Source organism: Hyperolius riggenbachi, chromosome 12 (assembly GCF_040937935.1).
Source record: "Hyperolius riggenbachi isolate aHypRig1 chromosome 12, aHypRig1.pri, whole genome shotgun sequence".
NCBI lineage: Eukaryota > Metazoa > Chordata > Amphibia > Anura > Hyperoliidae > Hyperolius > Hyperolius riggenbachi.
The window spans coordinates 72,208,355-72,224,655 of record NC_090657.1 but is presented as its reverse complement, the minus strand read 5'-3'; the positions used below and the strand labels follow the sequence as shown (position 1 = coordinate 72,224,655).

Sequence of the window (16,301 nt, the reverse complement as noted above, 5' to 3'; positions counted from 1 at the left end):
AGTTGATGCTAAAAAATCTGCTGTTTATTTCAACTCTTGCAATCCAGGAAGCGCTGTGGAACGCATCCAATCCAGGAAGCGCCGTGGAACGCAAAACAGCAAGGTGAAAACCCGGAGCTTAACACAAAATAGAGCGGACCAATACGCAGCTCCATACCACTGGGAAAAGACGTGACGTCACCGCGCAGGAGCGCTCTGAGTTGTATGACTGGAGAGTCCGGCGAGTTCCCACGAGACTATAGGAGAACTCGGCCGGTGACACCGTCCAGTACCTACGTGGAGCCACAGAGATCAAAGCGTAGCTCGCCGCTACCCAGGTCGGGAGTTCAAAACGAACTAAGCATTTTTTTTTCAAAACCCACCAAACAGTATATATAGTGCATATTTGTGGACAACAATTTGTTTGGGACATAAACATATACAGGGAAAGCTGATAACAGCCACGGAACTGTGGGATTGATTAGAGATACTCTTTCAGTCTTTTAGTATTTTTAAAGAAAAACCCTGCGGAGTCTCTAAGTATATATGTAATTTACACATTTTTTAATGGACACCATATGACTCCCATGCATGTGTGGATACAGTGTGATTGAGGGTAATGCATGTGGATTATGCATGTAATTTTGACTTTTATAATAAAATATTGATCCATTTATTATCGATTAATTCTCCATCCATATTATTCAGCACCTGTGCACCCATAATTAGGATTTGAAAGTAGTCTATCTGCTGCCTTAGGACAAAATACATCAGCAAATTCTTTATACTGCTCTGGCAATCCTTACACCTGAATTCTGGTGTTACCCATGGTTACCTTCGCCAAACAATGATGATGGCAGTGGGTAGACCAGTTTGTTAGCTGACCAGAGGCCCAATTAATCTGAGGGGCGTGAAGTCGTAACCACGGCAGGCCAAGGATAACCGTGGAAGTTGCCATCCGTAACACAAAAAACTGCAGACTCTCTCTATGTAAAACCCCTATGGTGACCCCCAACTCTGGAGTCTGAGACAGAGGGTATTTACTCTGCAGAGGAGAGTCATCCACCGCAGTAGCCAACACTTTATGATCTAATGGGAGAATAGGAATTCCCAATTTTCTGGCAAATTCGTAGTCGATAAAATTGGCCGCAGAGCCAGAGTCAAGAAAGGCCTCAGTAGAAACTGTCTGACCTTCCCATGAAATTATACATGGGAGAAGCAACCGATCATCATGAAGAGATAAATTCTGCACGCCTAGGGTATTACCTCTGACTACTCCTAGGCGGCAGTGTTTCCCGACTTCTTGGGACAGTTCTGCCCTTTATGACCCTCCTCTGCACAGTACAAACAGAGCTGCTCGGCTTTCCTGCGACTCTGCTCGACCCGAGACAATTTTGACCTACCAATCTGCATGGGTTCAGGAGGAGGTGACGTAGGTGGAGACGAGGCATAGGAAACATATATCACACTATTCCTGCCCCGAGTCTGCCTCTGATATCGTAAGCGACGATCCACTCTGACTGCTAGTGTAATGGCCTCATCAATGGACTTTGGTTCAGGATAGCCTAACATCAGACTAGAAACTGCATCTGATAATCCTGACAAGAAGCAGTCTAACAGTGCGAATGAGCCCCATCTAGCCGACACCGCCCACTTCCTGAACTCAGCTGCATAAATCTCTACCGAATCCTTGCCCTGCCGCAGAGTCTTGAGATTCCGCTCAGCGGTCGAAGCAATATCCGGATCATCGTAAATTATAGCCATAGCTTTAAAAATTCCTCCACCGAGGTCAGGGCCTTATCCCCTGGTTGCAGACCATATGCCCAGGTCTGAGAATCCCCTGTCAACAGAGTCTTAATAAAGATAATTCTCTGTGCGACAGTACCAGATGAATTAGGTCTTAACCCAAAGTATGATAACACTCGATCTTTAAAGTTTCGAAAGTCAGATCTGTGACCAGAAAACTTCTCGGGCACCGGCATGCGTAAATCGGTAACAAGAGGGGACCGCACTGCATTAACAGTCGTCTGAAGGGCTTGTATAGACCCAGACAAAGCATCGATCTGGGTCTGATGACTATCCAGCACGCTGATGCAATTCTCCACCGAGGTGGTGAATGCAAGCAGACGACTGTCAAGTGCGTCCATATTGTTTTGGTCTGCCGTTCTGTATCGATGGGTGTCAACACGCAGAGAGAATCTGATTACTGGTGATCTGCAGAATCACCCGCAATGCAGATATACACCAGATTATGGATGATCTGCAGTATCACCAATAATCCGGGAATGTCTAACCTCTGGACACCAGTATAATGTGAGTGTTTGGTGTAACAGTACAACTGTAAAGTATAGACCACCAGGGACCCCGGTGGCCTGAGTGACTTGAGGAATACTCCCCTGACTGTGGGGAATATTCCTGTAGCCTGAGGACTCCCTAGGAGAGGGACCCAGGCTGGGTTGCAGGAAGCCCTGCTGCTAATATGAACAGACTGGCCCTAATTAGGTGTGAGGGCCTATTATCTATGCCCTGGAACTGGGCTAAGGCAAATACACATACAATACAATCCTAGCTCTGGGTGTGAGGTCCGTGATCACAACACCCTGGAACTAGCCTACCGAATTACCCTAGTTCTGGGGTGTGAGGTCCGTGATCACAACACCCCAGAACTAGTCTAGAGCATAACATAGAACTGACACAGTATCCTAGTCTTGGGTGTGAGGTCCGTAGTCACAACACCCCGGAACTGGTCTAAAGCATAACATAGAACTGACACAGTATCCTAGTCTTGGGTGTGAGGTCCGTAGTCACAACTAGTGTTGGGCGAACAGTGTTCGCCACTGTTCGGGTTCTGCAGAACATCACCCTGTTCGGGTGATGTTCGAGTTCGGCCGAACACCTGATGGTGTTCGGCCAAACCGTTCGGCCGCATGGCCGAACTAAGAGCGCATGGCCGAACGTTCCCCGAACGTTCGGCTAGCGCTGTGATTGGCCGAACGGGTCACGTGGTTCGGACCCGAACGCGCTCTGATTGGCCGAACTGTCACGTGGTTCGGGTAAATAAATACCCGAACCACGTCATATTTCCGCCATTTGTCTGTGGGTTTAGCTTTGGGTAGGCAGGCAGGGTAGTTCGCACTCCAGCCACGCTAGCCAGGGTCCCCCCAGTCATTGTGTCGCTGCTGGGAATAGTAGTACACCGCTCGCTCAGCATTGTGTTTACTGCCACTGTGTACCTCGCTCAGCCACACTATATAGCATTCTGTTTACTGTTCTGTGTCTGCTGGGAATAGTAGTACACCGCTCGTTTAGCCACACTATATAGCATTCTGTTTACTGCCACTCTGTCTTCTGGGAATAGTGGTACACCGCTCACCCGCCACTGTATAGCATTGTGCTCTGTGTTGCTGCTGGGAATAGTGGTACACCGCTCACCCGCCACTGTATAGCATTGTGCTCTGTGTCGCTGCTGGGAATAGTGGTACACCGCTCACCCGCCACTGTATAGCATTGTGCTCTGTATCGCTGCTGGGAATAGTGGTACACCGCTCAGCCACACTATATAGCATTCTGTTTACTGTTCTGTGTCTGCTGGGAATAGTAGTACACCGCTCGCTCAGCCACACTATATAGCATTCTGTTTACTGCCACTCTGTGTACCTCGCTCAGCCACACTATATAGCATTCTGTTTACTGTTCTGTGTCTGCTGGGAATAGTAGTACACCGCTCGCTCAGCCACACTATATAGCATTCTGTTTACTGCCACTCTGTGTACCTCGCTCAGCCACACTATATAGCATTCTGTTTACTGTTCTGTGTCTGCTGGGAATAGTAGTACACCGCTCGCTCAGCCACACTATATAGCATTCTGTTTACTGCCACTCTGTGTACCTCGCTCAGCCACACTATATAGCATTCTGTTTACTGTTTTGTGCCTGCTGGGAATAGTAGTACACCGCTCGCTCAGCCACACTATATAGCATTCTGTTTACTGCCACTCTGTGTACCTCGCTCAGCCACACTATATAGCATTCTGTTTACTGTTCTGTGTCTGCTGGGAATAGTAGTACACCGCTCGCTCAGCCACACTATATAGCATTCTGTTTACTGTTCTGTGTCTGCTGGGAATAGTAGTACACCGCTCGCTCAGCCACACTATATAGCATTCTGTTTACTGTTCTGTGTCTGCTGGGAATAGTAGTACACCGCTCGCTCAGCCACACTATATAGCATTCTGTTTACTGCCACTCTGTGTACCTCGCTCAGCCACACTATATAGCATTCTGTTTACTGTTCTGTGTCTGCTGGGAATAGTAGTACACCGCTCGCTCAGCCACACTATATAGCATTCTGTTTACTGCCACTCTGTGTACACCGCTCAGCCAGACTATATAGCATTGCGTACTCTGCCAGTCAGTGTGTATATTGCTGGGATCAGTAATACTCCACTCACCGCCAACCACTATATGAGCTCACCATGAGTTCCTCAGAGACCTCCGCTGTGAGCAGCACTCCCAACAACAGCAACAGCCAACGCCCCACGCAAGCTATAAACTCCACCCCAGCAGCCAGTGGTCAGCAGCAGCCCTCCCCGGAGGAGAACGTTGTGTCCATCGGTCCGTCGCCAGAGCGATTAATGAGGGCTGCCATTGAGGAGATGATGGGGCCTGATGTGGAGGAGGAGGTCTGGCTCAGGCCAGCATCCCAAGTTAATGTTGAGGACGATGAGGGGTCTGTGTCTGGGGATGTTGGGGTGGCAGAGGTGGTGGGTGGGTCAGACTCAGGAGAAGAGTTGTATGATGAGGATGATGATCGGGACCATCTGTATGTGCCTCAGAGTCCGACCCCGGAAAACATGTTGTATCGTGTGTTTAGGTACTAAAATCTGCGTTCCCACTTCCCAGTACTGCCCGCAGTGCCCGGGTCCACGGATCCATATAATTTTTTGGGCAGCACTATCAAACTGTGGTACTATGAGTGAGTTGCCATGGTCCTTCTGTGCTGCCTGTCACACTCACCGTCTGTCTGCAGATGGATTGTTCAACACAGCTACGCCATCTGACATGTAGTCCTGGACCTTGACCATCTTCTCCAGGCGATTGGTGTTGGAGGACGTGGAACTGCCCGATTGCTGTTCTGTGGGCTGCTGCATGGGTGTCAGAAAATGTTCCCACTCCAAGGACACTGCCAATACCATTCCCTTTTCGGCACTAGCAGCAGCTTGTGTTCTTTGCTGCCCTCCTGGTCCTCCTGGGTTTGCTGAAGTCAGTCTGTCGGCGTACAACTGGCTAGAGAAGGAGGAGGATGTCAATCTCCTCTCTAAAGTCTCCATCCTCAAGGGCCTGCTGGAATTGTTCCATTTTTGACCTGTCTGACACTTTCTTCAATCAGTTTTTTAACATTGTGTTTGTATAAACTGGGTATAAACCCAGTAATTGGTGTTGTCCAGATTCCAGAATAATGAATAATAATGAATAGTGAATAATGCGCGGGCCGCGTTCAATGCAGTCTAGCATGAATTGAGCCATGTGTGCCAGAGAGTCCTGCCAGACTCCTCTGTCTTCATGTTCTTGTGAGCGTTGTGATTGTTGTGATGCACCATATTCGCCACCAGCATCACTTTCTTCCTCTTCTGCTGTCCATTCCCGCTAAATTGTGGAAGTCCAACGTGCACCGCTCTGTCCCTCGGCAGTGGGGGCATCCAATTCCTGCTCCAACTCCAGCTGTTCCTCGTCCTGTTCTTTGTCATAGCTGGGACCAGCGTTTCCTGAGGCAGGTTGCCTGATGTTGGTATCATCACGCTGATCGTTTTCATCTTCAGAATCCCCCACTTGCATCATGCCAGCGGTTTCCATCTTCAACATTGATTTCTTCAGTAAACACAGCAGTGGTATTGTAATGCTGACTGTAGAGTTGTCACTGCTCAGTCACGCAACGTGGATTGCTCAAAATTTTGGAGGACTTGGCAGAGATCTAACATGGTGGCCCAATCAGATCCACAGAAGCTTGGTAGCTAGCTGCTGGAATGCGCCTCGGCACTGCGCAAAAGCGTGCTAGCATGTGCAGCGTAGAATTCCAGCGCGTAGGGAGGGACATCACCCAGCGAGCGATGAAGCATCTCCTGCATCTCTTGGTGAGTCCTTCAGAAGCGGTACTGGACTTTTAACAATGTTTTTTTTTTTTCCTTCAACAGAAGATCTGCCACGTTGGAGTGAGGAGGACGCCGCCGACCCCGACACCAAGCTGAACCCCGGCGAACTCCAAGCAGAGGATCTTCAGGAACCCTCAAGGCTTTGAGCAAGCTGAGGAGGATCAGCAGTCCCGACGAGACCTCTCCTCATATGCGACTGAGTGCAGTGGAGCTCCCCAGAACAACCTCTCAGTTGTCACTTTGTCACTGGTCACTTTGTCATTTTGTCACTTGTCATTTTGTCACTTTGTCACTTGTCACTTTGTCACTTGTCACTTTGTCATTTTGTCACTTTGTCACTGGTCACTTTGTCACTTGGTCACTTGTCACTTGGTCACTTGTCCAGATGATCTCGGTACACCTCCTGCGATTCAAATTCCTGCACACATTGCTCTGGGATTTGGGTGTGATGAATGATGCATCTAACTGGCCACCGGAGGCAATTAAGGCCTTCAAAACATTGAAAGCAGCTTTCTGTTCCGCCCCCATTTTGCGTCATGTTGAGTTGTTGACGTCATGTTCATCCTCGGCCTCGCCTTGCATTTCAGTGCGAGGTGCATTTTCCACAGAAAAAGGTTGTGAATCCGGGCACAACATTTGTGGCTGTTCCATTGACCTTTCACAGGTAGAAGATTGTGGGGGTGGGAATAGCTCCTCCGAATAGCCCATTGTGTCCTGAAAACTACTCATTGCATTGCTTTGCGCACACATTTTTTTGTCCTCATGCAAGGCCTGAGTTGCACCTGAAAGCGTGGCCTTCTCCTCCTGCGCCTCCTCCTGTTCCATCACGTCTGCTGCTGCTGCTGGGTTAGCGTTGACGCCCGGTCCCCGTTTATTGAACCTCTTATCTTTATTACATTTATGACTGCATGGCGTTAAAAAGCATGCTATCCGCACGCTTCTTGTCCTCATGCAAGGCCTGGGTTGTTGTGTCTCAAAAAGCATGGCCTTCTCCTCCTGCGCCTGCTCCTGTTCCATCACGTGTGCTGCTGCTGCTGGGTTAGCGTTACCGGTCCCTTTTCCTGGAACCTCTTCTCTGTATTACATTTATGACTGCATGGCGACAAAAAGCATGTTACCTGTGCAAAGAAACATGACATTTTCCACATTTAAAAGACAGTTTTTCCTTTGAAACTTTACAATCAATTTTCTCAAAAACTATAAGCTCTTTTTCAAATATTTTTTTTCCTCTTGTACCCACTCCCAAGGTGCACATACCCTGCTAATTTGGGGTATGTAGCATGTAAGGAAGCTTTACAAAGCACGAAAGTTCGGGTCCCCATTGACTTCCATTATGTTCGGAGTTCGGCGCGAACACCCGAACATCGCGGCGATGTTCGGCGAACGTTCGCGAACCCGAACATCTAGGTGTTCGCCCAACACTAGTCACAACACCCTGGAACTGGTCTAAAGCATAACATAGAACTGACACAGTGTCCTAGTCTTGGGTGTGAGGTCCATAGTCACAACACCCTGGAACTGGTCTAAAGCACAACATAGCCACAAGAGTAATCTAGCTCAGTGTGAATCCCCAGGTCCACCTGGCTCTTAACACACTGTAGGATCTGACTGTGGTCTGTGTGCCAACACATAAGCATTCGCAACGGCAGACAACGTGAGACTGAAGGACAAGCAGCTACATAGTGCAGCGCAGATCAGCGCCGCCCAGTCCCCTTCAGCCAACCGCCATTCGTTCTGGGATCAGTTGACCAGTAGAGTCAGCTGACCCCTTTCTGCTTCCCATAAAGCTTCTGCCTCTCGGCGTGCGCATTCCTCAGCCTATGTGCACAGGAAGGCTGAACCACATCAGACACATGTCGCCGCGCAGAAACCGCCAGGCTGAACGCGGAACCAGCCGCCGCGCCGTCAGAGCACACGGCGGCTTTTCCGCAATCCTTCACACCTTCATGGAAGAATTAACAGCAGAGACTATTTAGGAATTTTGGGTGACCAAGTTCATCCTATGGTTCAAGAACGGTTTCCGGAGGGGAATGTCATCTTTCAAGATGATAATGCCCCAATCCATACAGCTAGAATAGTTAAAGAATGGCACGGGGAACATTCTAATGAAGTTGAGCATCTCATCTGGCCACCACAATCCCCAGACCTTAACATTAATGAGCATTTACAGACGTTTTTAGAGATTTTAGTTACATAGTTGTTTAGGTTGAAAAAAGACATACGTCCAACGAGTTCAACCAGAGAACAAAGTACAACACCAGCCTGCTCCCTCACATATTTATCCAGAGGAAGGCGAAAAACCCTTACAAGGCATGGTCCAATTAGCCCCAAAAGGTAAAAAAATTCCTTCCTGACTCCAAATGGCAATCAGATAATATCCCTGGATCAACATCACTGGGCATTACCTAGTAATTGTAGCCATGGATGTCTTTCAACGAAAGGAAAGCATCTAAGTCCCCTTTAAATGCAGATATAGAATTTGCCATAACTACTTTCTGTGGCAATGCATTCCACATCTTAATCACTCTTACTGTAAGGAACCCTTATCTAAATAAATGGCTTAAATGTTTTTCCTCCATGCGCAGATCATGTCCGCTAGTCCTTTGAGAAGGCCTAGGGACAAAAAGCTCATCCACCAATCTTTTATATTGCACTCTGATGTATTTATACATGTTAATTAGATCCCCTCTAAGGCGTCTTTTCTCTAGACTAAATAAACCCAGTTTATCTAACCTTTCTTGGTAAGTGAGACCTTCCGTCCCTCATATCAATTTTGTTTCTCATCTCTGCACCTGCTCTAAAACTGCAATATCTTTCCTGTAATGTGGTGCCCAGAACTGAATTCCATATTCCAGATGTGGCCTTACTAGAGAGTTAAATAGGGGCAATATTATGCTAGCATCTCAAGTTTATATTTCCCTTTTAATGCATCCCAAAATTTTATTAGCTTTAGCTGCAGCGGCTTGGCATTGAATACGATTATTTAACTTCCTTGCCTTCCTCTGGATCAACAGGGACATGTGAGGGAGTAGGCTGATGTTGTACTTTGTTCTCTGGTTGAACTCGATGGACGTATGTCTTTTTTCAACCAAAATAACTATGTAACTTGCTGTCGATGAGTACTCCTAAGTCCTTCTCCAAGTTTGATGTCCCCAACTGTATCCCATTTATTTTATATGGTGCTAGGCCATTGGTATGACCAAAATGCATGACTTTACATTTTTCAACATTGAATTTCATCTGCCATTTATGTGTCCATATAGCCATCCTTTCCAGATCCTGTTGCAATATGTCACTATATTCCTGAGAGTTGATGATCTACTGCATCTACTAGGTCATTAATAAATAAATTGAAGAGCACTGGACCCAGTACAGATCCCTGTGGGACCCCACTGCTAACAGTCTCCCATTTTGAGTATGATCCATTGACCACAACTCTTTGTTTTCTGTCCATTAGCCAGTTCCCTATCCATGCACACAGACTCTTCCCCAGTCCTTGCATCCTCAACTTTTGCACCAGTGGGGAACAGGTTCGAAGGCCTTAGCAAAGTCCAAGTATATCACAACTACAGCATTCCCAATATCCACATTAGCGTTCACTACCTCATAAAAGCTGAGCATGTTAGTCAAACAGGACCTGTCTTTAGTAAACCCATGCTGATGCTCAGAAATAAGATTATTTTCTACTATGAAGTCCTGCATAGTATCTCTTAGTAACCCTTCAAATAGTTTACATACAACTTATATACGCTTACAGGTCTATAATTTCCTGGATCTGATTGTTTGCCCTTCTTAAATAATGGGAAAATGTGGGCTGTACGCCAATCCACTGGGACTCTGCCAGTTGAAAGAGACTCACAAAAAAGATAAGATAAAGGGGTTTATCTCTAACTGAACTTAATTCCCTTAGGACCCGAGGATTTATGCCATCCGGGCCAGGTGCCTTGTCTATTTTTTATTTATTTAGTCTTGCCTTCACTTCTTCCTGAGTTAAGTATTTTAATATTACAAGTGAAAGATTGAGACTCTTCTGCATCTGTAATTTGCAACAGTGATGTTTCCCTTGTGAACAGGGGTGCTTCTACCAAAATGCAGTACAAGCAACTGCTTGAGGTGCTGTGTGGGGAAAAGGCGCCCCTCCCCCACCGCTACTACCATTATGCTGACCGGCTGCCATGTATTTTGTTTATAGCCTAGCAGTCCAAGCCTACAGCAGCACTCGCACGCTCCTACCACATGTGAGGAAGTACTTCAGCCTGGATACACACTATGCCCTCCATCCCCGGCAACATGGTGTGCAGAGTGCATTGCTCAAGACTACCTATGTCCCCTGGCTTGTGGAGTTGAGCGTGCAAGCAATTTATTTGCAGTGCAATGATCGGGGATGCTTCCTGTGCAGCAATGGCTGTATCTCAAATCTATGACACCATCTAGTTGCTTCTTGAGACACTGCTGCATCATCCTTGGGGCACCTTTAGCTATGGGGAGGGGGCTGACTTGTACCGGGGGCACATCTGGCTATTCTGGAGGGGGCTATACTGGAAAAGGGGCATGTATGCGAGTCAATCATTTTTTTCCTGGTTTCCTTTGCATGTCGCTCGCCTGTTCTCCTTTCTGCCCCCCACATTATGCCTAAATGTCCCCCAGATCCCTCTTCCGGGTCGCCAGAGTCGGGCTTTACTGAGCAGGTGCTGGACGGGCTGTACGCGTCCTACAGTGATGTCACTACGTCATGTGAATTAAGTCATATGCATGTGCAGAGCTCTCCCAGCCACAGGCGTGCGCTGTAGGATGCGCACAGCCTGGCCAGCATCTGAGCAGTAAAGCCTGACTCCGGCAACCTGGAAGAGGGTCCCGGGGGGCATTTAGGCATAATGCGGGGGGCAGAAAAGAGAATGGGGGGAGCGACAGGCATCAGGACAGGTAAGACTATATGCCTGCTCCCTCCGTTTCTATTACTATTTTCACATCTGGTACCCTTTAAGTTTAAAGATTGCCAATAAAGTGTGTCATATGTAATTAAAATAAGAACAATATGCAGCTGGGGGCCTCAGATCTCTTTAAAGTGATTTAAAACCCTGACATAATATTCAATAAAAACATGTTTTCCTACTTTTTATATGCCATACGGTTATCATATTTGCATATGTGCATAAGTATTATTATTCATTTAGAAGTTATAGGTTTCCAAAAGTACAGTTTTTTGCTTTGTGAGCTGACTTTGCATTGTATTAATAACTGTTTTTATTCATTATGTATTAAAGGCAGACATGCTTTGAGTCTCTGTGTTGAGCTGCTTCTCCGCAGTCAGAGAATGTGTCACATTCCTCACTTGATACATTTAAGTAAACACAAGATAACATAATCTAAATCTTCGGATGTGTCCAGATTTCACTGCACTGAACTTTCAAGCTCTGTGTGTAACCCTTCGAATAAAAAAAATATGCTGATTTCATATAATATGCTGTAAACAATGTTTTAGAGCAAATATGAAATGCTGGGTTATATTCTGCTTTAAGGGAGTAAAGAGTCATAATTAGTTACATGAATAATCTGGGGACAATTTAGAGTTAACCCCATATCTTCATCATAAGTACACTTAATACTATAAGACAACAGAACTAAAGTGCAAAACAGTAACAGTTTCTGAATAGAAAATCTTGCTATTGGTCACCCAGTATTAGCTGATAGTAGCTCCTCCCCTCTGCGGTGCACACTCCACCAGCCTGGAGTTTATTTTCGTGAAGCAAGGTGTTTACGAGTGAAGCTATTTACACTGCCAGTGTTTCAGCACTGTCTCTAGAACTGGTATGTTGACACTCGGTGCTGCCAAGAAATGTCCCCACCTTATAAATACCACATTATGTAAGCTGATCTCTGAAGCTGGTAAACATTAGTATTTTGGCATGTGTGCAAGCGAGCGCAGGCTGCTTTACTGATGAAGGTAGGAGATAAGATAAGCCAATACTTGTGTCAGTGATGTGACGTCCTACAGAATGGGGCTGCTGTCAACCAAGTTCGTGAAGTGCAGATGTCATAACCCTAAGATGAAGTTGACGTAAAAGTCACAGATACGGCAGGTACAAGGCTTTGGATGGGGCCCTCCCACCCCCCTCGCTTTCTGCACAGGAAAACTGAGGACCTGTAACGATTGGTGTCAGCACACAGAGAGAATCTGATTATTGATGATCTGCAGAATCATCAACAATACAGATGTATACCTGATTATGGATGATCTGCAGAATCACCAATAATACAAGTATGACTAACCTCTGGACACCTAATGAAGTATAAGTGTTAAGTGTAACTGTAGGCTATCTCCCGTGAGGCGGGAGATACAGGCAGCTCGGCCAGGAACCACCTGAGGGGCAGGTGGCCCTGGACTGTGCAGGGACTATCTCCTAGAGAGAGGAGATAGTGATAATCTGGCAGCCAGTGATTCCTTGGTAAACTGGAAATCAGACTGTACTGCAGCCAAGGGACTCCAATGGGATAGAGGCCACTGGCTGTGTTGCAGGAAGGACTCTCGGATGAGCAAGAGGTCCTTGCAGCTAACTGACACTTGGTGGAATAGTGTCACGGGTAGTACAGACAGACTGAACGCTCAAGGGATGAGTGACAGCCAGAAGGGTCGGCCAGGCCAGGTCGGCAAAACACGAGCAAATGGTCATAACAGATATAAATCACAATCCTAGTCTGGGGTGTGAGGACCTTGGTCTAGACACCCAGGAATTAGTCTAAAGAATAACACAGTATCCTATGCTTGGGTGTGAGGTCCTTGGTCTCAACACCCTGGAACTGCTGGAACTGGTCTAGAGTATAACACAGTAATGACACAGTAATCCTAAGCTTGGGTGTGAGGTCCTTGGTCACAACACCCTGGAACTGGTCTAAAGTATAACACAGTAATGACACAGTAATCCTAAACTTGGGTGTGAGGTCCTTGGTCACAACACCCTGGAACTGGTCTAAAGTATAACACAGCATATAACAATAGCGTAATCTGGCTAAGTGTGAATTCCCAGGTCCACCTGGTTCTAACACACTGTAGGATCTGACTGAGGTCTGAGTGGTCACACGTAAGTATTCGCAACGGCAGACAAGCAGCAACTGACAAGCAAGATCTATATATACTTGCAGTGTTGTGCAGCTCCGCCCGAGCCACTCAGCCAATCCAGAGTCCAGCTGGGATCAGCTGATCGGCCTGATCAACTGATTCCCCTTCTGCTGATATAACTGTCCTGTCGCCTGGCGCGCGGCGTAGCTCTCCATCTGTGTGAACTAGAAGGTCCAGCCAAGCCAGACGTGTGTCGCTGCGCGGAAACCGCCGGTTTGACCGCGGAGATAGCCGCCCTGTCACTAGACCATGCGGCGGCATCTCCGCTGTTCATTACAGGACCAATGTGTTTTCCCCATGCTGATAAAAACACTTAGACCTAAAGGAAACGTCAGGCAATCTATGCTACCCCTAGATCTACTTACCCGGGGCTTCCTCCAGCCCCTTGCAGCCGACAAGTCCCTTGTCGAAGCTCTGCTCCCACTACATACATACACACACAGCCGTATTATCTTACTACATGAGAGCACATGCTATATGGAGGAACAACAATGGCATGCTGAACATAAGAAGATATAGTATTTACTGTAACTTTGGCAAAACATTCAAAATGTCACTGATTGATACTGTTATTACAGGATCTTGGACTCCATGTGAGACAACAAGCTCTCAAAAAGGCAGCAACAGTCAGACATCAATCTCCACTCCACTGTGTTGTAAATGTAATCAGAGCCATAAGGTCATTAGCCTGTGTGTGATAAGAATCTAGGAATCCTTTCGGAGTGATTGCTGAAAAGGGAAAGTCTTCAACTTTTTTTCAAAACGTGACTACTTTGTAAGGTTGTACATGAAGTCATCAGAACTTTGCAGCAGTTAGAGACAGATGTTTTTTTATGAACCCTAAGGAGCAGGGACAGTGTATGAGTCCTTATCTGTGTCATATGCAGTCAATATAACAATGGTGCGAGAGCAGAATACGTTTTTTCTCTCCATGTCCTTAGCTGTCAGACACTCAAACTGTTCCCCCCACGGGCCCCCTGTGGCTTCTGGGCCCCCTGCGGAGGCATCCCTTGCATGGTCTATTGTTACGACCCTGAATTTGAAATAAAGGTGTATTTTTTCTGTTTTGAGTTTTTCTCAGGGGACAGGACAGGCTGTGGAGTATCTGGTTTTTTTATAATTCCAACAGAGGGGCAGAACACTGGGCATGTCTAGTGCACCACATGTGCCATGCCATAAACAAGCCAGCCAGTCTCACCAAGTCCAGTAGAGAGGCCCATGGAGACAACAAGTAACATGGTCCTACAGTGCCCATGTGCCACCACAAGCTGATCTGCCCCATTTGTCTGCAGAGTGCAGATGCCTGGGGTATGTGCATCACTCATGTCCAAGGCATGCAATTGTTTTTGCCAGCTGAATGTGTTAGGAATTAACTGGTAAGCTTCACAACAGCAAGAAATACAACAAACTATAAAACACAGATCAGCAGAATGCACAATAACAGCATCAAACATAAAAGTGTACCTGATGTGTTAACCTCCCTGGCGGTAAGCCCGTGCTGAGCACGGGCTATGCCGCCGGGAGGCACCGCTCAGGCCCCGCTGGGCCGATTTGCATAATTTTTTTTTGCTACACGCAGCTAGCACTTTGCTAGCTGCGTGTAGCATCTGATCGCCGCCGCTACCCGCCGATCCGCCGCAATTCCTCTCGCCGCGGCCGCCCCCCCCCCAGACCCCGTGCGCTGCCTGGCCAATCAGTGCCAGGCAGCGCTATGGGGCAGATCGGAGTCCCCTCTGACGTCACGACGTCGATGACGTCGGTGACGTCATCCCGCCCGTCGCCATTTGAACGGGATCTCCTGATCTCTGATCGGAGGGGCTGGGGGGATGCCGCTGAGCAGCGGCTATCATGTAGCGAGACTTTGTCTCGCTACATGAAAAAAAAAAAAAAATTAAAAAAAAAGATTTGCTGCCCCCTGGCGGATTTTTTGCAAACCGCCAGGGGGGTTAATATAGTGACTCTACACAACCCTCTAAGATGGAGTGATGGCTGGATGAAAGAAGTAGCCTGGAGCTGTCTGATTAGTCTCTCAAACACCAACGTTAAGTATATATTAACAATTTTTCACCTCTGGTTTACTTTAACAAACTAACATTATACAGTATAGCATATTGACAGAATGAATTAAAGGACAACTGTAACGAGAGGGATATAGAGGCAGCCATATTTATTGACTTTTTAAAAAAAAATACCAGTTGCCTGGCAGCCCTGCTGATTCTCTGTCTCTAATACTTGTAGCCATAGACCCTGAACAATCATATGCAGATCAGGTGTTTCTGATAATTGTAACGATTGGTGTCAGCACACAGAAAGAATCCGATTATTGATGATCTGCAGAATCACCAATAATACAAGTATGACTAACCTCTGGACACCTGATAAATTGTAAGTGTTTTGGTGCAACAGTAGGCTGTCTTCCGTGGGGCGGGAGACGCAGATAACAATGAGCATGGACCACCTGAGGAGCAGGAGGCCCCTGGCTGTGTGTGAACTATCTCCTAGGAAAGGGGATAGAGATAACCTTCGAGCCAGTGATTCCCTGCAATACTGGGAATCAGACTATACTGCAGCCAAAGGAATCCTAAGGGATAGAGCCCCTGACTGGACTGCCGAGAGGCCTCTCTGAGGAACAGGAGGTCTCTGCAGCTACCTGACACTTGGCGGGGTAGTGTCACAGGTAGTACAGACAGACTGAACACTCAAGGTATGAGTGACAGCCAGAAGGGTCGGCCAGGCCAGGTTGGCAACACACAAACAGATAAGGTACAGAGACAGAAGGCTGATTCGGTAACCAGGTACAGGCAGAGTTTGCAACAGGTAGGCAGATATGCATAGGTACCGAATCAGAAAGCAGGAGAGAGGTCGAGAGAGCAATTGGTCATAACAGATAAAGCAGAGGCCTAGTCTAGAGTGTGAGGTCCGTGGTCTCAACACCCAGGAACTAGTCTAAAGTATAACACAGCAATGACACAGTATTCCTAAGCTTGGGTGTGAGGTCCTTGGTCACAACACCCTGGAACTGGTCTAAAGTATAACACAGCAATGACACAGTATTC

General features: G+C 47.1%; 1 long non-coding RNA gene across 1 annotated transcript in view; it reads left to right on the top strand.

Moving 5' to 3' along the window:
* Positions 1 to 14,307, top strand: part of LOC137541318 (uncharacterized) — a 70,439-nt gene extending 56,132 nt beyond the window's left edge. The window contains exon 3 of the long non-coding RNA XR_011025124.1: positions 13,824 to 14,307. This is a non-coding gene — a long non-coding RNA (uncharacterized lncRNA). The remainder of the gene's footprint in view (positions 1 to 13,823) is intronic.
* Positions 14,308 to 16,301: the final 1,994 nt, after the last annotated feature.